Source organism: Ahaetulla prasina, chromosome 4, assembly GCF_028640845.1.
Source record: "Ahaetulla prasina isolate Xishuangbanna chromosome 4, ASM2864084v1, whole genome shotgun sequence".
Classification (NCBI taxonomy): domain Eukaryota; kingdom Metazoa; phylum Chordata; class Lepidosauria; order Squamata; family Colubridae; genus Ahaetulla; species Ahaetulla prasina.
Genome location: NC_080542.1, coordinates 132,369,144 through 132,393,579, shown reverse-complemented (window position 1 = coordinate 132,393,579; position 24,436 = coordinate 132,369,144). Strand labels below are relative to the sequence as shown.

At 38.2% G+C, this 24,436-nt stretch overlaps 1 protein-coding gene and 1 long non-coding RNA gene across 2 annotated transcripts in view; one reads left to right on the top strand and one right to left on the bottom strand.

Moving 5' to 3' along the window:
* The window catches only part of LOC131198305 (uncharacterized), a 35,567-nt gene extending 29,471 nt beyond the window's left edge, over nt 1–6,096 (bottom strand). Inside the window, exon 1 of the long non-coding RNA XR_009155046.1 lies at nt 5,770–6,096. This is a non-coding gene — a long non-coding RNA (uncharacterized LOC131198305). The remainder of the gene's footprint in view (nt 1–5,769) is intronic.
* Nucleotides 1–24,436, top strand: part of LOC131198304 (uncharacterized) — a 44,409-nt gene that overhangs the window by 16,054 nt on the left and 3,919 nt on the right. The window lies entirely within an intron of this gene.

Sequence of the window (24,436 nt, the reverse complement as noted above, 5' to 3'; positions counted from 1 at the left end):
TCCAGATTCTCTTCAGGAAACTTGTTTATTTACTTGAACAAGAACATAGGGCACTATCTAACAAAATGAAATTCAACAGTGAAAAAAGTAAGGTTCTACATTTAGGCAAAAAACAAAAAACAAAATGCACCGGTACCGTATATGTGGTACCTTGCTCAATAGTAGTACCTGTGAGAGGGATCTTGGAGTCCTAGTGGAAACCATTTAGATATGAGCCAGTAGCTGCTAAAAAGCCAACACTGCATAAACAGAGGATAGAATCAAGATCACGTGAAGTGTTAGTGCCACTTTATAATGCCTTGGTAAGGCCACACTTGGAATATTGCATTCAGTTTTGGCTGCAACTGCCTCCTGCAAGTGAAAATGGAGCTTAGAAGGGCCATGTGCAGCCCTCCTGAGTTCTATTTTTGCTGGTAGAGGCACCAGAAGTTGGTCCTTTGCTGTTTCCATGGGCCAGATCTAAGCACCCCGTGCCTTGACTTTGACACCGCTACTCTAGATAATTTAAAATTATTGTCAAACCAACAAATTGGCAACAACCAACTATGAGTAAAGACATTAAATCATTTCATTGAGACAGTCCATTCTTACCATTAAATCCGAAGGCCTTCAGGAACCCATGAGTGCTAAGACTGCCATGGATTAAAAATAGACTGATCTACACATATGCTTAAAAGAATGTACGGTAGCTCATCTAAGGGCATCTCAGGAGCTCCTTATTGGCAAAAAGAAAGTCAATATCCAGATTCTCTTCAGGAAACTTGTTTATTTACTTGAACAAGAACATAGGGCACTATCTAACAAAATGAAATTCAACAGTGAAAAAAGTAAGGTTCTACATTTAGGCAAAAAACAAAAAACAAAATGCACCGGTACCGTATATGTGGTACCTTGCTCAATAGTAGTACCTGTGAGAGGGATCTTGGAGTCCTAGTGGAAAACCATTTAGATATGAGCCAGTAGCTGCTAAAAAAGCCAACACTGCATAAACAGAGGGATAGAATCAAGATCACGTGAAGTGTTAGTGCCACTTTATAATGCCTTGGTAAGGCCACACTTGGAATACTGCATTCAATTTTGGCTGCCGCAATGTAAAAAAGATGCTGAGATTCTAGAAAGAGTGCAGAGAAGAGCAACAAAGTTGATTAGGGAACTGGAGGATAGAACATATGAAGAACGGTTGCAGGAACTGGGTATGTCTAGTTTAATGAAAAGAAGGACTAGGAGAGACATGATAGCAGTGTTCCAATATCTCAGGGGTTGCCACAAAGAAGAGGGAGTCGGGCTGTTCTCCAAAGCACCTGAAGGCAGAACAAGACGCAATGGTTGGAAACTGATCAAGGAAAGAAGCAACTTAGAACTAAGGAGAAATTTCCTGACAGTTAGAACAATTAATAAGTGGAACGACTTGCCTGCAGAAGTTGTGAATGCTCCAACACTGGAAATTTTTAAGAAAATGTTGGATAACCATTTAGATATGAGCCAGTAGCTGCTAAAAGCCAACACTGCATAAACAGAGGATAGAATCAAGATCACGTGAAGTGTTAGTGCCACTTTATAATGCCTTGGTAAGGCCACACTTGGAATACTGCATTCAATTTTGGCTGCCGCAATGTAAAAAAGATGCTGAGATTCTAGAAAGAGTGCAGAGAAGAGCAACAAAGTTGATTAGGGAACTGGAGGATAGAACATATGAAGAACGGTTGCAGGAACTGGGTATGTCTAGTTTAATGAAAAGAAGGACTAGGAGAGACATGATAGCAGTGTTCCAATATCTCAGGGGTTGCCACAAAGAAGAGGGAGTCGGGCTGTTCTCCAAAGCACCTGAAGGCAGAACAAGACGCAATGGTTGGAAACTGATCAAGGAAAGAAGCAACTTAGAACTAAGGAGAAATTTCCTGACAGTTAGAACAATTAATAAGTGGAACGACTTGCCTGCAGAAGTTGTGAATGCTCCAACACTGGAAATTTTTAAGAAAATGTTGGATAACCATTTAGATATGAGCCAGTAGCTGCTAAAAAAGCCAACACTGCATAAACAGAGGGATAGAATCAAGATCACGTGAAGTGTTAGTGCCACTTTATAATGCCTTGGTAAGGCCACACTTGGAATACTGCATTCAATTTTGGCTGCCGCAATGTAAAAAAGATGCTGAGATTCTAGAAAGAGTGCAGAGAAGAGCAACAAAGTTGATTAGGGAACTGGAGGATAGAACATATGAAGAACGGTTGCAGGAACTGGGTATGTCTAGTTTAATGAAAAGAAGGACTAGGAGAGACATGATAGCAGTGTTCCAATATCTCAGGGGTTGCCACAAAGAAGAGGGAGTCGGGCTGTTCTCCAAAGCACCTGAAGGCAGAACAAGACGCAATGGTTGGAAACTGATCAAGGAAAGAAGCAACTTAGAACTAAGGAGAAATTTCCTGACAGTCAGAACAATTAATAAGTGGAATGACTTGCCGGCAGAAGTTGTGAATGCTCCAACACTGGAAATTTTTAAGAAAATGTTGGATAACCATCTGTCTGAGATGGTGTAGGGTTTCCTGCCTGGGCAGGGGGTTGGACTAGAAGGCCTTCAAGGTCCCTTCCAACTCTGTTTTGTTGTTGTTGTTGTTGTTGTTATTATTGTTATTATTATTATTATTTACATGCCTACTAATAACACATCTTCAAGGTAGATTAGACTCAAAACTAATCTTATGTGGGTCATTATTCTAAAGCTATAGTAATAAAATCTTGCAACTCTGAATGGCTTTCTTCTCCCATTCCTTTATCTTCACAAGAACTAGGATTGTCTGAGATGTTTAACTCACTCTACACTCTGGCTCTGAACTCAGGCCTCCTTTATCAGATCATTTCCTTGGTAGCAGGTTTTCCTCCTATCCCTCAAGGTCATTCCCTCTTCCCTCTACAACCATAAATAACTTGGAAAAAGTGACATTTAACCCAAATGTAATTATCTCTCATCTTCATAGAGCTGTATTAGTGTTTCTCAAACTCAGGAACTTTGAGACATGTGAATTCCAACTCCCCAAATCCCCCAACTTAGTAGTTCGGGAATTCTGGGAGTTGAAGTTCATATATCTTACTATTTTTCACATTGAAAAGCACCGGGCTATTTATAGAGAGCATCTATGTATTTCAACACATTCAAATAAAACCTATATAAAGATAACAATGTAATTAGCAATGTGCGGCAACTTTGGCCAATAATGCTTAAATTTTAAAGTCCAGAGTTTTACCAGACAGAACTGCAGGTGGTAAAGAAGCTAGATTTCAGAAGCAGCCATTCGGTTGATCAGCACAGCCTTCATGGTAGGAGATAAAGATTTATTCCCTTTGGTTCTTAGATTGATTTCTAAATCCGATTTGATTCTTTTTAAAACTCAATGCCAGAAAGAACATTGGCCAAAAACATAAACTCCACCCATTCCTTAAGTAGATTTATTCAGATCATTAGCTACTGGGAAAAAGCAAATTAGCCAGATTCTGCTTTTTGTTCTTTAATATCTGTGATTATTAGAAAACAAAACAAGCTTGGCTAACTGAATGCTTAACAGAGGTGGTTCCATGTTTGTGCCTATTTCATGACTTACATTTGTTTCACCAAAATGGAAATAATTCAGGTTAGCCGAGGAGCTGTCCAGCATCAAGGACATCATGGAAGATGTTGCTTCAATACAATTATAGTTAAGACTCCAATTGAGTAGCTTTTTAAGCAAGGCTGAACAAATGAATGAATGAATGCTCCATTATAACTAAAGCAATTTAAAATAACCCACAAGGGGTAAAATGTCCAGACAATAAACAACCAACAGTGCATAGTAAAAAGAGATATTAGCATACTAAAAATAAATAATCTCATAAAAACAGTGGGACAATATTGTTGAGACAGCGGGGTTACCTGTTTTGCTGGAGAACCCCTATTATCTGCTGCCACACTCTGTAGCTCATTGCCAAAAACATTGTTCCTTGAGAGGTTAAAGCAGCCCTCCTGTCTGCAAGTTAAAAGGGGTGGGGGAAGGATTCATCTGGGTAGCTAAGAAAATTCGCAGAAGGAAGCATCGTTAAGTTTCCTGCTGAGATCCATATAATGTTTGAGGCATTACAGGATCACGCCCAATTGTTTCAACCACTCATGAGCCATAAGGACAAGTGAGACCCTCATAGGGGGCTCTAGCAAGTCTGTTTCCCAACCTAGCAGATGGAAGGTTCTTCAATGAGGCCTGGGAGAAAGCAGTTCCAAAGTGGTGACATATGTGGTTGGCTGTAAGCCACCTTCTCTGTGTTCCCATTAGGCTGTGATTCAGAAAATATTTTCTGCTCACAAGTAGGACCTGGGGATATCTGATGTCCTGCCAAGCTGGCAGTGCAACTCTGGGCATGCTGTGGCTGGAAATGATACCAGTAAATCTTTAGCAGGAGAATGGAAAATATCAAGAGAGTCTGATTAGTTGTGAATAGTTTTAGAAGGAGGGTTGTTGGTTGTTGTTGTTGTTTTTTGGGGGGCTTTCAGATTCCCTTCTACCTGTCAAGTGATGAATGTATCACAAGGAGAATGCAGAGAATGTAAACATGCATTCTTTCACAAATATGTCAGAAAGGGAGGCTTCACAATTCATTTACATATGAGGAATGCAAGAAAACAAGGCATTGGGTTGGGGGAAAAAAGGTGGGGGAGGGAGAAAATTATGTATGTATGTGTGTATGTCTGTTTGTGTATGTCTGTTTGTACACACATGCACACATGTGTGTAGCAGGCTATTATTCCTAAAATGATGTACTGGCAAGTACCAAATCTCAGCCCATAAGATAGGTCCATTCCAGTCCTTCAAATTTGTTTATTTATTAAGGAATTTTATAGGGCCACCCATAAAATACAGGACAACTCCAGGACAGGACACCCATAAAATACAGGACAACTCCAGGCAGTTTACAGAAATAAAATTCCAAATACAAAACCCAATAAATGCCCATCTCCCTGGCAACAACAATCAAACCAACCACTTGATGGGCTCCATAATACCTTATGTCCCCAGCCAGCTAGCAAAATCATATCTGTAGCACTTTTGGTAAGAGTATCAAGGTGAACACCAATCTTATCTCTGCAGGGATGATATTCCACATGGAGGGAACCACCACACAGAAGGCCCTTCTTCTTGGTCTCTCTAGATGAATCTTCTTAAGAAAGGGAACCAGAACATATCCTGCTTCTCCGTTCTGGCTTGTTGGGTAGAAGCAACTGGAAAATGATGGGCCCTCAAATAACCTGGCCTCAAGGAATATCCGGAGGCCTTCAAATGTGACTACCAGCACCTAGAATTGAACCTGGAAGTGTAGCTTCCAAAAGAAAGGTGATACATGTGCAAATCTAGACTTGCACAAAACCATGCAGTTTGGCACATGGTTAAATGAGCTTGTCAATTGAAAGGTCGGCAGCTCAGCGGTTCGAATCCCTAGTGCTGCCATGTAATGGGGTGAGCTCCTGTTACTTGTCCCAGCTTTTGCCAACCTAGCAGTTCGAAAGCACATAAAAAAGGCAAGTAGAAAAATAGGGACGACCTTTGGTGGGAAGGTAACAGCGGTCTGTGCCCCTTTGGTGTTTAGTCATGCCGGCCACATGACCATGGAGATGTCTTCAAACAGTGCTGGTTCTTTGGCTTCGAAACGGAGATAAGCATCACCCCCAAGAGTCAGGAACGACTAGCACATATGTGTGAAGGGAACCTTTACCTTTTACCTTTAAATCAGGGGTGAAATCTACTTACCTTCCTTACCAGCTTGGAAGTGCACGTGTTGTGCGTGTGCACTCGCTTCATTAAAACCAGGAAGTAATGAAACCCGGGTGGGTGGGTGTCGTGTCCCGCTCCTCCGCTGACGGCCGGGTCAGGGAAATCCGAATCAGGCTTGCCTCTGCAGCTCTGCCCAAAGTCCTAGCAAAGTCCTCAGAGCAGGCAGGAGACCAGTAAGTGACTTCAGCAAGATAAGTTCGACTTTTGCCTGACTCAGAGACTGCCAGAAAGCAGATCCTTTATATAGGCCATGGGGTGTGGCTCCATGACTCAGCACTCATTAAGGCCTGCCCCTCCCTTCCTTCTGTTGCCTCCGCCTATCCAGCCTTCTGATGCGAGGGTCACACCAATCAGCAGCTGTTGGGAATAAACCCTCCTCAGGCTCACATGCTGTGGAGGAGGGGGAGGGGTCTAGCTGCTCCGTTTGCCTGGGCATGGAGTCAGGGCTGGGGCCGGGAGATGCTCCTTCTTCTGCAGTTTGTGTGGGCATGGAGCCAGGACTTGGGCCGGGAGGCATACATTCTTCCGTGTTCGGGAGCAGGTAAGAAGGCCCCGGCTGCTCTGAGGGCGGGCAAGACACAACAGGTGGGCGGAACTTTACTCCACCATGGCTACTGGATTGTCAAACCACTGGCCATGATCACTACCAGATCACATGATCCGGTCTGATCCAGTAGCATTTCACCCCTGCTTTAAACCTATTATGTTGCCACAGTAAAATTCTACAAGCATTAGGAGAGTGTGAGTTTAGAGCTCCAAAATATCTTTTGTGGCTGTGTGGCAGTTGGGAGTATCTGGCAGTTTTCTAAATGGGGTTCAATATTTCCATTGCTTTTATCATTGCTGGTTGCATGATTGCTGGTTGCATGTAACTATATAGATCTTTTACGTAAATAAATAAATGTTAAGCAATGTCTAGTACTAATGATTATCCCCAATATCAGATTTTAATTCTTACATCATTAGAATCTAGGGAAGCACTGTAACTATTTTTAAGCACTGAACATCTCATGAAAAGAAGATATACTTTAATAGCAACAGCAGTTAGACTTAAATACCACTTCATAGTGTTTTACAGTCATTTCTAAGTGGTTTACAGAGTCAGCATATTGCCCCCAACAATATGAGTCGTCATTTTACTGATATAAGAAGGATGGAAGGCTGAGTCAACCTTGCACTGCTCAGAATCAAACTCATGGAGTGAGCAGTGAGTTAGCCTGCAATACTGCAATCTAACCACTGCACCATCACGGCTCTTATTTGTTTTCCTTATAATGATATTTGTCTGGGAGATTTCATTGAGCTTTTCTCGAATTGGCTGGCTTACTGGATATTCATCTTGGATAATTGCTAGCAGTAAATGAGAGGAAATGTTCACAGCCTTTGGAATTAATAGCAGTCAAAACTTGAGTATTTCTGCCCCCTCGGTCAGCCCACATCCAAGTTAGCTATTGATTACCGTTGACAGATATCATTGAAATGGCAATGAATAATTGACCAGACATCAATATTTCTTCTCCTTCTCTCTTCTTATCTGATGATAAAGAGGGTTTTAATAAAACTCATACCCTCACACCAACCTGAAATGGCTGATGGGTCACTATTTCACAAGCTAAAGTTGTGCCAGATTACAGCATGTTTAAGCAACATTTATTTATTTATTTATTTATTTATTTATTTGTTCACACTTTTATACCGCCCTATCTCCCTAGGGACTTAGGGCGGTTTACAGCCATATAAAACATATATATATACAGAATAAAACATTAATTTAAAAAACTTATTACATAAGGCCAAATATTTAAAATAGAGATATAAATAATAAAACCCCATTAAAACCAGATTTAAAATTTAAACATTTAAAAATTCTAGTCCAGTCCTGCGCAAATAAATACATGTGTCTTAAGCTCGCGGCGGAAGGTTTGAAGGTCAGGAAGTTGGCAAAGTCCTGGGGGAAGCTCGTTCCAGAGCTTCATGATCCAAGTGACAAAAGCTCTTCTTAGAATTAAACCAATGGTGAGCAACATTTCAATTTAATTGTAATTCTAAAAAAAAGGTTCCCTGTACAGTTGTGTCTGACACTAGGGGACGGTGGTTATTTCCGTTTCTTGGCCGAAGGAGCCAGCATTGTCCGAAGATACTTTCTATGGTCATATGGCCAGCCTGGCTATATGCCAAAGGTGTACAGAAAGCTGTAATCTTCCCAAAAGGGTACCTATTAATCTACTTACATTTACATGTTTTCAAACTGCTAGGTGGGCAGGAGCTCACCCCATCACAGGGTACTTTGGTCTTGAACCCAGGCTGTCAGCTTTCCAGTCTTTAACCACTAAGCCATCATGCCCCCTGTAATTCTAATAATAATACTAATAATACTAATAATACTAATAATAATAATAATAATAATAATAATAATAATAATAATAATAATACCCAAAATGAGGAGTCTTCAAAAACTTTTGAGGCATGCAAGATCATTCGCATCTGTAAGAAAGCATTTCTGGATTGTTTTTAAGGGACATTTCTTCCCTTTTTCCCTACACATAGCAGCTATTTATTGTGAAATGTGTAATTATCTATTGGAACTGAGCCCATTTTTAATGATCTACGATAAACACCAAAAATGAACAAAGAACTAATGAAGAAAGAATATTCCCCCCCACATCTCCTTTTCACCCACACTCGTTCTTTTCTGTTTGCCATTGCCTGTGGACACAGTTGGTTTCATAGTCTGATTATCTCTAGACATCTAACACAGGGGGACTTTTGTGCATTCAAATGGCAGTCCAGACAAGTACTGTCTTGATGAGCTTGTCGATTCTCCAGTAAATATAACAAAGAGTTCTGTTTGGTTGGGAATAGGAAAGCTGCCAAAAAGATATTTGGAAAGAAATGTCTTTATTTGAAGCAGGGTAGGGTAAGCTTTGAATTCTCAGTGAAGAGCCAGAACCCTGAATTTTAATTGCAGGCTGCTGGTATCAGAAGTGACAATCATGAGTTTGCACACCTGGACAACTTGCACTCTCAGACAAAGCTTTTGTCAGGTTCTGCACCTCAAAAAGGGGGAATGATGCATCATTTTTTTGATCTCAGAACAGAAGGACAATCCAAGAAATCAGTTTAGTAGATTGCTATTGAAATGCTTTCTCTGGACTACATGATCATGCTGCCCAAAGTCACTTAGGTAGGATGGATGGTACAGAAATGTGATAAATAAATAAAATACAATAAATGTACCTTAATACAATATAAAATAACTCAATTGGTTCCTAGCCATGAAAAAAACAGCAGTGGCATTCCCAGTGTTATTCCAAACTTTTTATTTGTTGGATTTATTCAGTTATTTAGTTGTTATTCTGCCTTTCAACCCGTAAGCTAATAGCATAAAATAATGCAGGAACATTTTAAAACATTAAAAAAAAAAAAAGACAACCTCTAGATCAGGGCAAATACGAAGCTTCAAACTGAGTTGATCAAAATGTATTGACTCATATTTGGAAGTTTATTGCCACTTTAACAAGATTTAAGAGACCCATTTGAAAATTCATATCCAAGGAATGCTTTGATTGAACTGTTTTTGTCAAATTTTGGAACTTTATAGAATCCTACAATGATGAATATTGTAGTCCAACTGCAAACCAAAAGAAAAGGACATATTTAATTGCTCTCCTAAAAATAGATCTATGCCCAGCACAACTTCAGAAGGAATTTATTATAAAGCTTGGAAATTTATAATGCAGAGCTTTCTAAAATGTAAACATCTTTAAGACAGGCTTAAAAGTTGTTGGTCAGTTATGCTTGGGCTATCAACTCCTATTCCTTTGTAATTACTTTGTAACTACTTCAGCTTCAGCGCAACAATACACAAGCACACAATAGATTTAAACTTAAAGTGAACCGCTCCAATCTTGATTGCAGAAAATATGACTTCAGTAATAGAGTTGTTAATGTCTGGAATGCACTACCTGACTCTGTGGTCTCTTTCCAAAATCCCCAAAGCTTTAACCAAAAACTGTCTACTATTGACCTCATCCCATTCCTAAGAGGTCTGTAAGGGGCTTGCATAAGAGCACCAACGTGCCTACCGTTCCTGACCTAGTGTTCCCTTTGATTGTATCAAAGAAGCCATCGAGATAGAAAAATGCCCACACAGCATGAACAAACGAGATGATACCTCCTGCCTACCAGCCATTTGGAAACCCGCCCTTATTGACAAACGAGTCGTTAACACGAGGAATGACACCAGACCCACTGTTGTGACCCAGGTTCCTGGACCCGGACTCCTGGACTCGGATGATTCAGAAAGTGAGGGAGAAGACCTGGCAAGCCCTGCTTCTCTTGAGCCCTTTCCCTCCCTGGCACCCACTCAAAGGGAGGAGGAGGGGCCGGCAAGACCTGATTCTCTGGAGCCTTCTTCTGATTTGGCAACGCCCCAAGAACAGTTTTGGAGTGATGCAAGACTGCGCAGGCGTGACCGGCGCGCGCAGCAGAAGCAGCGTTGGGATAAAGCCAAGTCATAATTGTCATGCAGTGACATCTGCAGAGACTATAAATAGGAGGCGGGACTTCCTGGTTTTTTGTCTTGGACAAAACAATGAATTTGCGCGGGCAAACTGTATCAATGGAGGGAAGAATATATTTGTGAATAATTCTGGCCTTATCTATAATTTCCTCGTTATCTCCAGAAACTTGGCAGGCCCGTGGGTAGACGTGGCCAGGACATATATCTATGTAAATAAAAGGAGAAAAGGAGGCCTCTGACTGATTCTTTGCTGGGAGTATTGGGGGGAGGGAAACAGAACACCCACACTCACGAGGTCCACAAGGATGTCACCACCACACATCCACCCAGAAAGCAGACCCAAACCCACACTGACCAGGATGCACGACCAAGGACCAGAAGCCAGACCGCAGCTGCAACATTAGCCATTTCAAACCCCTCCAATCCATACATGGAGCAGACTGACACCCACTACAAAGATGTAGCACAACCACGAACACGAAGCCAAACAGCAGCAGTGCAGCTCACCAGCTCAAATCCCCCTGCAACTCAGACTAATCTGAGCACAACCAAGCCCCCACCAACACAGGACACACCCCCAGCCAATCAGAGCACAAAAAACCCCCATCCAATCAGAGCACAGCCAAGCTCCCACCCAATCAGTTCAAACCCCCACTAGCAGTTAAAAAGGAAGAAACAGCTGCAATCACACATTGCTCCCAGAAGCACGAAACTGAAGCCTGAAGATGAGACTGTGAATCACTCTCCAATTTTCAGGAGAAATAACCAGACTTCATACATACAAAAACACACACACACACACACATATATATATATGTCTTTGGTTGTTTGGGTTTTCTCCCGTGTAAAATTGGAAATGTCTTGGCAACGTTTCGACGAAGTCTCATTCGTCATCTTCAGGCTTCAGCACACTGGTGCGCTTATGCATGCCCCCTTAGGGACCTCTTAAGAAAGATGAAAGGTCCATGGTAAACAGTTTAAGGTAAAAGGTATGTATGGGGATTAGAGAGACTAACAACAGGATCAGCTAGAATGTTCCAGACATTTACTATTCTATTGCAGAAGGCATATTTCCTACAATTAAGATTAGAGTGATTTACATAGAGTTTAAATCTATTAATAGCCCTTGTGTTATTATGGCTGAACTTAAAATTTACAGGTAGAACATTTTGATAAATAATCTTATGAACTAAGCATAGGTTGGAATGTAGACAATATAGTTCAAGACTATCTAGACCTAAAATTTCAAGCCTGGTGGTATAGGGAATTTTGTTGTTGTACTGATTAATTGTTCTAACTGTCAGTAAATTTCAGTAAATTATTTATTTATTTTGTCACAACAATATATATAAGTGTCATACAAAAAAATTATATAGTATATAAACATATATATGAGTAAATATTAGGAGGTATAAGCATATTTATATATAGGAAGAAGAAAAGAAAAACAATAGGACAGGAACGGTAGGCACGTTTGTGCGCTTATGCACGCCCCTTATGGTCCTCTTAGGAATGGGGTGAAGTCAATAGTAGAAAGTGTTTGGTTAAAGTTTTTAGGATTATGGGAAGAGACCACAGAGTCAGGTAAAGTATTCCAAGCACTGATGATTCTGTTACAGAAGTCATATTTTCTGCAATCTAGATTAAAGCGGTTAACATTAAGTTTAAATCTATTGGTTGCTCTTGTATTATTGCAATTAAAGCTGAAGTAGTCTTTAACAGGAAGGACATTACAGTAGATGATTCTATGAGTTAAACTTAGGTCTTGTCGAAGGCGACGGAGTTCCAAGTTTTCTAAGCCTAGGATTTCAAGTCTGGTGGGATAAGGTATTTTGTTGTTTCAGAGGAATGGAGAACTCTTCTTGTAAAATATTTCTGGACACATTAAATTGTATTGATGTCAGAGATGTGGTGAGGGTTCCAAACAGGCGACCTGTATTCTAGAATTGGTCTAGCAAATGTTTTATATGCTCTGGTTAGTAGTGTGGTGTTTTTGGAGAAGAAGCTACGTAAGATTTGGTTAACAACTCTTAGAGCCTTTTTTGCTATGTAGTTGCAGTGGGCTTTGGCACTTAGATCATTTGACATGAAAACTCTAAGGTCTTTAACGGGATGGGGGTCATCTGTGAGGTAATGTCCATCAAGTATGTACTTAGTGTTTGGGTTCTTTTTTCCAATATGTAAGACTGAGCATTTGCTGGTTGAGAGTTGCCAAGTTTTAGACCAAGCGGTTAGATGATCAAGGTCTTTTTGAATGATAGATGTATTGCCTGTGGTGTTAAATAGTTTGACATCATCAGCAAAGAGAACACAATTACTTGAGATATGGTCACAAAGATTATTAATGTATAGTATGAAGAGTGTTGGGCCAAGGACGTTGCCTTGAGGAACGCCACTCCTGACAGGAACAGGATTAGATAGAGCATTGCCAATTTTGACCACTTGTTGTCTGTTAGACAGAAAAACAGGTTAGTTCTAGGTTGCTTTTCTCCTTGATTAGTTTCCATCCATTATTCTCCAAAGCATCAGAAGACAAGACAAGAAGTAACAGATGGAAACTAACCTAGGAGAGAAGCAACTTAGAAATAAGCAGAAATTTCCTAACAGAAAAATTAATCAGTGGAATGACTTGCCTCCAGAAGTTGTGAATGCTCCAACATGGACGTTTTTAAGAAGAGATTTGTCTGAAATGGGAGTTTCCTCCAGAGGTGGGTTTCAGCAGGTTCTGACCAGTTCTGGAGAACTGGTAGCAGAAATTTTGAGTAGTTCAGAGAACCAGTAGTAAAAATTCTGACTGGCCCCGTCCCCATCTATTTTGTGCCTCCCAAGTCCCAGCTGATTGGGAGGAAATGGGGATTTTACAGTATCCTTCCTCTGGAATGGGGAGGGAATGGAGATTTTACAGTATCCTTCCCCTCCCATGCCCACCAAGCCATGCCAGACCCACCAAGCCACATCCACAGAACCGGTAGTAAAAACATTTGAAACCCACCACTGGTTTCCTCCCTAAACAGAGGGTTGGACTAGAAGACCTTCAAGGTCCCTTCCAACTCTGTTATTCTGTTATTCTTTCTCATAAGCAGTTGCCAAGCTGCCCAACTCCCTAGTTACTAAGCTCCCCAAGTAGTTGCTTTCTCATAATTGCCAAGCTCCCCATAGATTTTCTGAATTACCCTTTGAAAAAAACCCGTCTCTTTTATGTATACGCGCTTAAGCTCCCTTTTCTGGCATTAGATTTGAACTCTAGAAACATTTCAATTTTCTCCAGTATGTTTAGGTATGTAATAATTCTCTGTTAATTTCAAGAATCTGGACATGTGCTAATAGTTGGGACTTCTGCATCTGCAAGTCGTCTGTTTAAATTTATTCCAGGGTTCATTGCATAGGGCTTTTCCATGTTCTTCAAATTAAATGTTTGATTTTTTTTTTTGGCCTGGCACATTCTTTCCTTTTGAAATTCATTCCCCCACTTAATAATGCATTGTGTGTATAAGCTTTATTTGTGCAGTCAGACGCTTGAAATTGACACCTATGGAAATGTACCTGAGTGCAAATGTCTTTTGCTGCCACCTCTAAAATAAACATAAAGCTAGAGTTTATCTGGAATAAACCTTTAATTATGCATCACTTTCTCTCTTGTTATTTGCTTAAGTATTTGCCATCCGTGCAAAACTGACATCAAACAAACCGTTTGTGTGTCTGTTTCCTGGAGGCACTAGTAATTTCCCAATACATTGGAGATTCATGAACTGCAGTCATCATTTTGCCAGCATCCTTTATGACCCTGTCAATTGATTAGCAAACCGTGGGTAGCTCTTCTAGTGATTAAGAAACAAATTATACTCCCCCCCTCCCATCTTTGACATGTAAGAGAATCTGTGGTATTTCTGTCCAATTGCTAAATACTCGTTTTTGCATTGCATCTCTCCTATTGATTCATCCTGTCTAAATCAGCCTTGATTCAATTTGAATTGGAGATTTGAAGAGAGCATGGCTTGATCCAAGCTTGTGATTTGAGACTCAAGGGGAAACAGATGTAAACTGAGCTACTTTGAGATTTGATTTGAAAAAGATTTGCCCTCAGGTGATACCTGAATCTGCTTGTCTGGATAGAAATGGATGAAAATAGCAATTGTGAATAACAGAATAATGGAGTTGGAAGGGATCTTGGGGCAGTGGTGAAATCCATTTTTTTACTACAGGTTCTGTGGGCAGGCTTGGTGGAAGTGGCATGGCTTGGTGGACATGGCTTGGTGGAAGTGGCAGGGGAAGGTTACTGCAAAATCTCCTTTCGCACCTCTCTCTGGGGCCAGACAGAGGTGGTATTTGAACTACTCAAAATTTCCGCTACTGGTTCTCTGAACTGCTCAAAATTTCCACTACTGGTTCTCCAGAACCTGCTGGATTTCACCCCTGCCTTGGGGTCTTTTAATCCAATTTCCTGCTCAAGCATGAGACTCTATACCATTCCAGATAAATGGCTGTCCAATCTTTTGTTCAAAACCCCACAACTTCTAGAGGTAAGCCTTTGGCATGACCTGAGTATAACTCATAAAATCATCTGCTACAATGTCCTTCCTGTTGAAGACTACTTCAGCTTCAACTGCAACAATACACGAGCATACAATAGATTTAAACTTAAAGTGAACCGCTCCAATCTTGATTGCAGAAAATATGACTTCAGTAATAGAGTTGTTAATGCCTGGAATGTACTACCTGACTCTGTGGTCTCTTCCCAAAATCCCCCTCACCCCATTCCTAAGAGGTCGGTAAGGGGCATGCATAAGAGCACCAGCGTGCCTACCGTTCCTGTCCTAATTTTCCCTTTGGTTGTATCCAATTCATATGGTTATTTCATGCTTATAATTATATATATTGTTGTGTTTGACAAATAGATAGATAGATAGATAGATAGATAGATAGATAGATAGATAGATAGACAGACAGACAGACAGACAGACAGACAGACAGACAGACAGACAGACAGATAGATAAATAGCAAGCTGTTCCACTGATTATTTTTTCTCACTGTCAAAAAATTGGTGCCTAGTTCTAGACTGCATCACTCTTTGATAAGTTTCCATCCATTACTTCTTGTCCTGCTCCAGATACTTCGGAAAATAGGACAACCCTCTCTTTTTTATGACAGTCCCTTAAGTATTGAAAGATTGCTATCATGTCACCCTTTAGTCTTTCTTTTCGTTAGACATACCTCTTTCCTGAAATCATTCTTCATGCGTTTTAGCTTCCAGTCCCTTAGTCATCTTTCTTCATCTTCTCTTCAGTCTTTCAGCATCTTTTTTGTATCATGGTGATCAAAACTCAATGCAAGGTTTGAAATGTTATCTTACCAAATGTTTATAAAGTGGTGCTAAGACTTCATGTGATATTGATTCTATCTTTCTTTTGATGCAGCCTAAAACTGCATTAGGCTTTTTGGCAGCTGCAGCACATTACTGGCTCATATTTATTATCATTATTATTTAATTTAATTTTTTTATTTTCAATTTACATAACAATAAACATTTTTAAGAGTACTATGTCATGTGTCTCTTATAAGTATTTACATTTATTCCTATACATTTCTATTTCTCTGTTCTAACCAGTTACACCACTTATCCCACACTTCATAAAATTCTGCTTCTTCCTTGCCTTTCATTTCTAACGTGATACTAGCTCGTATTTAAATGGTTGTCCATTAGGACTCCTAGATCTCTTTCACAGTTACTGCTATGAGCTATATACAACCTAATCTACACCTATGCATTTGGCTTTTCTTGCTTTTCTCACCAATAAATTGCATTTTGTTGGATAGGACCAAGTATTCAGATCTATCAAGATCCTTCTAGATCTTGACCCTATATTCTAAAGTGTTGGCTATTTCCCTAACTTGAAGTTGTCTACAATTGTGTTGACTTTTATTCCCACATCTAAACAATTTATGAAGATGTTGAAGATGACTGGACCTAAGAGAGAGAAGTACCCCATTGCATGCTTCTCTCCATGTAAATGTAGCTCCATTAATGACACATTAAGTGTGGTTGGTCAGCCAGGTACAAATACATCTGGTGGAAATGCTTACTAACCCGTTTTTTTCTATTTTACCAAGTAGGAGGTTGTGGTCTACTTTATCAAATGCCTTACTGAAGTCCAAGAATAATAGGTCTACAGCATTTCATTGATCCACTAATTTAGCCACTTTGTCAACTAATGCAGTAAGGTTTGTCTGACATGATCTGTTTTTGAGAAACCCATGTTGGATTCTAGTTATAACTCTGCTTGCTTCTAAGTGTTCACAGATTCATTGTTTTATTTTATTTTCCAGGATCTTCCCAGAATCTTCCCAGATATCACTAATATAATGTTAATGATGACTGCTGAAAAGAAAGCAAAGGCAATAACAATAGTAATAGGCACCAAAATAGTTGGAACACATTTCAGTTGCATTGATATTGACAACTTCTCCATCAATCAATTCAAAAAGGCAGCTTTATTTGGAACAGCTTACATCCTGTGACAATAACTATATCACCATCAAACATCCACATCTGCCTATCCCAAGTCTTTGGAAGGATTCAATAGGCAGACAAAAATGTTAAATCCAATCTGAACATCTGGCTGACTGTGCAGCAGACCATAATGATAATGATAATCATTCATGATAATGATAATCATTCATGACAATCATTAATGATAATGGTAATGATAACTCTTTTCAAGACATTAACCTCTATAAATGACAGGTCTCCACTGAAATAAATTTTTGAAACCCCGTGACCACTACACACAGACACCCATAGACACAGCTTTTTAAAGGTAGAAATAACAAAGATGAGAAAAGACAACATGCAGCAGCCTCAAGTTGTGCTGGATCAATTCAGTATTTCAAAATAAATAGTTTTTACATTTCCAATTACCTGTCAGAGATCCCTTGGCATGACATTAAAGAATGGCCAAGAATGTTTTGTGCCAAAAGATAGCTTTCCTTCCTTCCTTCCTTCCTTCCTTCCTTCCTTCCTTCCTTCCTTCCTTCCTTCCTTCCTTCCTTCCTTCCTTCCTTCCTTCCTTCCTTCCTTCCTTCCTTCCTTCCTTCCTTCCTTCCTTCCTTCTTTTTTGATCTTGGATTTGGGGAAAATGGGTATCTTCTGGCACTATCTCCTAATCACAGGCATATTTTAGTTACATTTAATTGTGGGTTGATGGCAATATTCTATGTTGATTATATTGTTGGCAAAAGCATTAGAAAAGTGTTGTTGGTCCAGGAACACAGGATGCCACAGATCAGCAAGCCACAGAGAAGAAGACTGGCATAAGAACAAGCAGCCTTTGAAGCCTTATGTCATGTCAGTAAACATACACTCTCTTCAGGACCCTGAAATGACATTAAAGTGTTGGTTTGTCCCAAGATAATTTGTTAACCCTGAACTCAGATTCTGAGAAAATATCAATTCCCAATTGTTCCTGTTTGGACCAACATAGAAGAGTAACATGTCAGTGTCACAAGACAGAGCAAAATTGTGCTACACCATGCTAAAGAAGGGTAGAGCTGAAAAAAATGAATAAAGTCCAAAATTATGTTAACCCTGCCAACCCAAAACAGCTCTGATATACTTGGACTGAGATAATAAATCTTATTGGCCATCAATTTATGTCAGTGTTAGAAATTCCATGATGCTTATCTCCCAGCATTTTCTATACATGAAAGTCTAGTTGCAACACTGTCTTGTTCCCACCTTCTCCTGAGTTCTGGTGAAGTGAAACGCAGCAGCTTTAGAGGTACTGTTGTGGCCCACCAGCGGCCAGCAGAGCTGGCAGCAGATTTGGACAGTGAGGAGGCTGGGGAGGAATGTGGTCTATTCCTGGAGTCTGGGGAAGGCTTGGATGATGGTTCTGAGTTGGAGGCAGAGAGGGGGCCAAGGCCATCTGGTAGTTCTTTGCTGCTTCCGAAGTCTGTGAAGTCTGACATCAGTGAGGCAAAAGAACAGTGTGAGCCTGTTCCCAGTGTGTGCATGTGTAGAGCTGCCAGGAGACAGGAACAATTAAGAAAACAGGGTCGACTTGGGAGTAAGGTTTGGAGATGATTGGTCCCTCCCATAAGACATAAAAGAGAAGCAAACAGGATGTGAGCTTTTTTATTTATTTATTTACATTTATACCCCGCCCTTCTCCGAAGACTCAGAGCGGCTTACATTGTATAATTGTTTTTGCAGGAAGCAATTTGTTTATCTGGCTGGTTCAAGATCTGAAAATTTTATTTGTGAATCTGTGCTAAATTTGGCCTTGCCCTGCATCTGGAAATTAGCTCTTTGGCAGCATTCCACATGAGATTGGTGGGTGTTGATAACCTTCCTCTGAATGACTTGTGGACTGTAAATGAAAGTAATTTACAGCCATATGAATTAAAAAGATTTGCCTGGACTAAGTTTGTACTGTTAAATTTCTAAGGAAGCCTAGGTCAGAACAGGTGTATCACCTTCTGCATCTATCAATGTAACTTCCTAGCATTTCCTATTGATGCTGTTGGTATTCCCATTCCCGTCTTCAACTTTCCCAGTGTTTTCTCACTATAACACTTTTGTGGTAGTTTATATAGGAAGCACAGTCTTCCCCCTTTTACTCTTCAGAAAACTAAGGTTGGTTCTTTCTAAAACACTTTCCATTCTTGGGGGCAGAGAAATATTTACTGGTTATCCAATGTTTGTCTCTTTTTCTTCTCTATTCTGCAAAGGTCAGTTCATTTCCCTGTATCCTTTCTGCTTCTGCAATATTTTCCCAGGTAGTGGGTGGATCAAAATTTCCACAGATGTTAGAATTCCAAGTATAGAAGGTATAGGGAATGGCCTTCAAGGCAGGAGTAAGAGTCATCACCAATATAATGGGAAGATAAGGAGGGCTTAAGTCTGGTTCAAGAAAATAACTTGGAAAAACATTTCAGCACGAGTGAAGATAAAGTTAGGAAGGGAGAAGCACATTCAGACTTGCAATATTTTATTACTACAGCTGCGCAATAGTAATTGAGAATGTCTTTGAGAGACAAGTGGAGGAGATTCTGCCCAGAGAATGCTCAGACAGCTGAGGGAAGAGTTTCCAGTGACTTAATAATCAGAGAAAGACATTTAAGAACTTCCCCTTGTTATCCAGGTAGTTAAAAGGGACAGCATCTGACTTGTAAGATTCTGTTGATGTAATCTTACAATAGAGATGCAGTTAGTACTCATGGCTGTGCTTCTTTTATGGACTATATCAAAGGCTTCTCAGTGAGAAGATACTGGGAAGGTTGGAGAAGAGTATATCAGCAGCATCTCAGTAGGGGGGTGCTAGGAAGTTTGGTAGAAATGTACATCAAGACCAATTGACCAATTGACCAATCAGAATGGCACCATAACAATACTCAATTCTATGAATGGCTTGCTTCACTTAGGTTAGCAAAGATGTTTAAGGATAAATCAGCAAAATGTTGCAAATTTCATCAGACACCAGGTTCATACTATCGTATGTGGTGGACATGTCAAAAAGCAAAAAAATATTGGACCAAAATACATACATGGCTGGAAAAAAATGATAAAACAACGTATAGATTTGAAACCAGAGATTTTTTTTTGTTGCATTTTACCAAACGAGTATAACAAAAGGAATGTATGTCTGATTTTACATCTATTGACTGCAGCAAAAATAGTATTTGTACAACAATGGAAAAGTGAAGAAATTCCAACAGCTGAAGACGTGATTAGAAAAATATTAGAATATTTGAAATATTAGAATTAGTGCATTCTAATTACACATTTTAAGTTTGCTTTATCTAAAAACCACCTTGATCCAAATTTCTCTATATCCCTTAACTCTAAGTCCCTCCAATAGTTATCTTCACCTTTAAATATTTTTACCACTATCCGGATACCATACGCACAGTAATAATTAAATAATTTGGGGATTCCTAATCCACCTTCCTTTTGATTTTGATACCACATTTTCTTCACTAATCTAGGTCTTTTCCCACCATTACAAAATTTGTCCAATTTTTTCTGATATCCTTCAATATCTTTCTCTGTCAAATTTAGCGGTAGCATCTCGAATAAAAAATTAAACTTGGGCAGCAACATCATCTTACACATTGCAATTCTACCAAACCAAGACAACTTTAACATTTTATATTTGTCTATCTTCTTCTCAATTTCATTGATCACCACATCATAATTAAGTTTTTTCAATTCTTTAACCTTGAGTGAAAGCACTATACCCAAATATTTCAATGTATTTTTAATCCTTATCCCAAATTGCTCTTGCATATTCTCACACTCATTACCATTACTATCCATCAATAATTCTGACTTTGACCAATTTACTTTCAGACCTGTCATTTCCTCAAATTCTATCAAATGCTTATATATCTTTTCAGGTCTTTCTCTACATTTTTCAAAATAATTAAAGTATCATCCGCATACAAATTTATCTTATACCCCTTATATCCTTCTAATTCTTCATCTTTTTCTATCATTTTTGTCAAGATTTCCATAGCCAATAAAAATAATGTTGGGGACAAGGGACATCCTTGTCTCGAACCTGCTTCTAATTTTATCTCTTCAGTTAATATTCCATTCACCTTCACTCTTACACTACTTTTTTGATACAATTTTGAAATAACATGTATAAACTTATTACCAAAGCCTAAGGCCTCCACAATTACTTTAATAGTTTCCCATTGTACGGAATCAAAAGCTTTAAAAATGTCCAATGATACTATACCAATTTTATCACCATTATATTCAGCTACATCTATAATATTTAATACTCTTCTAACAATATCACTCATGTATCTACCCTTCACAAAACCTACTTGGTTGTAACTTATATATCTATCTATAAATCTATTTAATCTATTACTTATAATAGCAGTAAATATCTTTGCATCCTGATTAATTAAAGAAATGGGCCGATAGGACTCAATCCTTTCTAAATCTTTATCTCTTCAGTTAATATTCCATTAAATAATTTGGGGATTCCTAATCCACCTTCCTTTTGATTTTGATACCACATTTTCTTCACTAATCTAGGTCTTTTCCACCATTACAAAATTTGTCCAATTTTTCTGATATCCTTCAATATCTTCTTCCATCAATTCCTAACTTCCCCAAAGACAATCAAGAATAATACATCATAATCATTCAAAACAGTCTGATAACTCTTAGTCTGATATCTCTTGAATATAGTCAATCCATTTTTCCATTCCTTTAATATCTTTCTTGTATTGTCTTTCAAAAAGGCTGATATCTTCGCCATCTCAGCCAAATTGGCAACCTTCAATATCCATTCTTCTATTGTAGGTACTTCTTTTTTCTTCCAGTATTGTCCTATTAGTAATCTTGCTGCTGTTATTAGGTTTAAAATCAATTTAGTCTCAATTACTGTACAATCCTTTCTAAATCTTTATCTCTTCAGTTAATATTCCATTAATCTCATCTTGTGTTATATCTTCTTCTATTCCATGACAAAGGTACTTCTCCACCATGTAATATTCCATTAAATAATTTTTGCAATCTTGGTATTATTAATTCTTTAAATTCTTTATAAAACTCAGCAGGTAATCCATCCTCACCTGGAGCTTTCCCTAATTTTATTTTTTGTATAACTCCATTAATCTCATCTTGTGTTATATCTTCTTCCATCAATTCCTTATATGTTTGATCAATTTTCACCACATATTTTTCTAAATAGCTTTGCAATTTTCCCCGATTAACTGGTTTCTTTGAATATAGATTCTGAAAAAAATTTCTAACCACTTCACATTTCTCTAATTTTTTATAACATCTTATACCTCTGTCATCTATCAAAGCTCCAATTTCTCTCTTCTCTCTTTTATTTTTCGCCATCTTTGCCAATAACTTAGAATTTCTGTTACTAAATTCAAAAAAATTCCTATTTAAATATCTCAAATTTCTTTTTACCAACTCTGTATCCTCTTCTATCATTTTATTTCTTAACATATTAAGCTCCTGAAGAATTTTTTTTCTTTAGTAAGCAAAAATTGATTTTTCAATTCTTTAATCTGATTTTTATCTCTTTCCATTTTAATTTTATACTTTTTATATTTCCTACTTGATAATTTAATACTCTCCCCTCTAAACACCGCTTTCATCGCATCCCAAACAATTTCAAATTTAACCTCCCCGTTATCATTTAATCTCCAACTTTCCTCCAATTTTTTAAGTATCCATTTTTTATCCTTTTCATTTTTATACAGTTTCTCCTCATATACTCTTTCAATTCCTTTGACCTCTCTCCACACATCCACCACGCCGTTTCGAAGCATCCACGTATTTAAAATCCCCATTTTATTTGCTCCTCCACAGCGGGTGGGGTTAGTACTATCTATTTTATCTTGATTTGAAACCAGATATTTTTTTTTGTTGGGTATTTTACCAAACGAGTATAACAAAAGGAATGTATGTCTGATTTTACATCTATTGACTGCAGCGAAAATAGTATTTGTACAACAATGGAAAAGTGAAGAAATTCCAACAGCTGAAGATGTGATTAGAAAAATATTAGAATATTTGAAATATTAGAATTAGTGCAGAAATGGATAAGCTAACACTTACAATTAAGGAAAAGAAATATTTTTTGACTTGGGACTTATTTTATCAATGGCTAGCTGACAAAAACAGGAGCTAGAAACAGGGAAATATATGGAAGGATCAATGATATAAGGAAGATATGTAGTTTAATTTGGTTAAATTATTATTATTATTATTATTATTATTATTATTATTATTATTATTATTTATATTAGTGCAGGGAATATTGTTGTAAACACTTTGATTATTATTTGCTAAAATGATTTGTGCTCAATTGAAATTGGAATATTTGTATGTTATAAAATAAAATAAAAACTTAGTACAAAAAATTCCTAAACAACCGTTAACAACATGGATCCTATTTTTCTATTTCTCCTTGTCTCTCCTACCACTGTGTCCATAATGAGAGTTAAGCCTCCAACTGGATGCACATATTGCCATAGTTATTCAATGAACAGAATTTTTCTGGGACAATGGAAGAATTATCCCCAAGAACCTCTGTGGAGATTCATAGATCTCAAAGAAAGATAGTTATAGAGTTATACAGGTACTGGATAGCAGATTGGAAATAATATAGGATATACTCCCAGCCCACTTCATTAACTGATTCTTATTTGTAGACTGGAAGTGGACTGTTTCTCCTGAGAACATTTGACATATATATATTCAGGGTGAGTGTAGGTGATTAAATGTTCCTGGCAATATTTATAGGAGAATGATAAGATAGTGTAGCAGGAATCTAAATTTGTGCATTCTCTTTTTCCTCCTTAAATGATTTTGATGTCAAGCCGTTTCCAATGTCTTATTTTTTGGCTTTAGATCAAAACTCCACAGCAGCTCAGAATAAAAATATATCAGATGTGTGTTCAAAATAGTAGATCAGATTAACAGCATATCTACTGTGCAACCCTAATGAGCAATAATATATCAACCTCATTAAAAATTGCTAAAAGCCTAAGGAAAACAAATACAACTTTCTAAACTAGGCAAAGGTGAATAAATCTCATTTTACTAAATAGAGATTTCCATAATTCAGAAAAAGAGATGGGTAGGTAAATATTTGTTTCATAATGTATATTTTTAAATAATAGACATATAATCCTTTTAATAGCCTTGGTACATTTAATAATTAATTGGATTGCTTGGGCATTCTTTATGTATGTAGCCTGTCCTTCCTTATTTCTCTTGTGCTAAAGTGTAATGTCCACACAGGAAATATTTGATCTCAGGCACCTTCTGAGCTATGTGTACATGACCTACTAATCTCAAAAAATCCATTCATTTTCTTTTCACATAACTATTCTATTCACTGCCATGTAGAGATCTTAAAACGAGTCTTCTGGCTCAGCAAAACTGTTTCTGATATCCATAACTTATAGATTTAGAATAACTTTATTGTCACTTTAAGCTTTTGCTAATTGGCATACATTAAAATGAAATGTTGTTGCATACAGCTCTCAAAAGTTCACCATTTCCAATACGCACTACATAAACATGACAAAATAAATAAACAAACAAAATTACGCGTATACATATATATCCATGTATA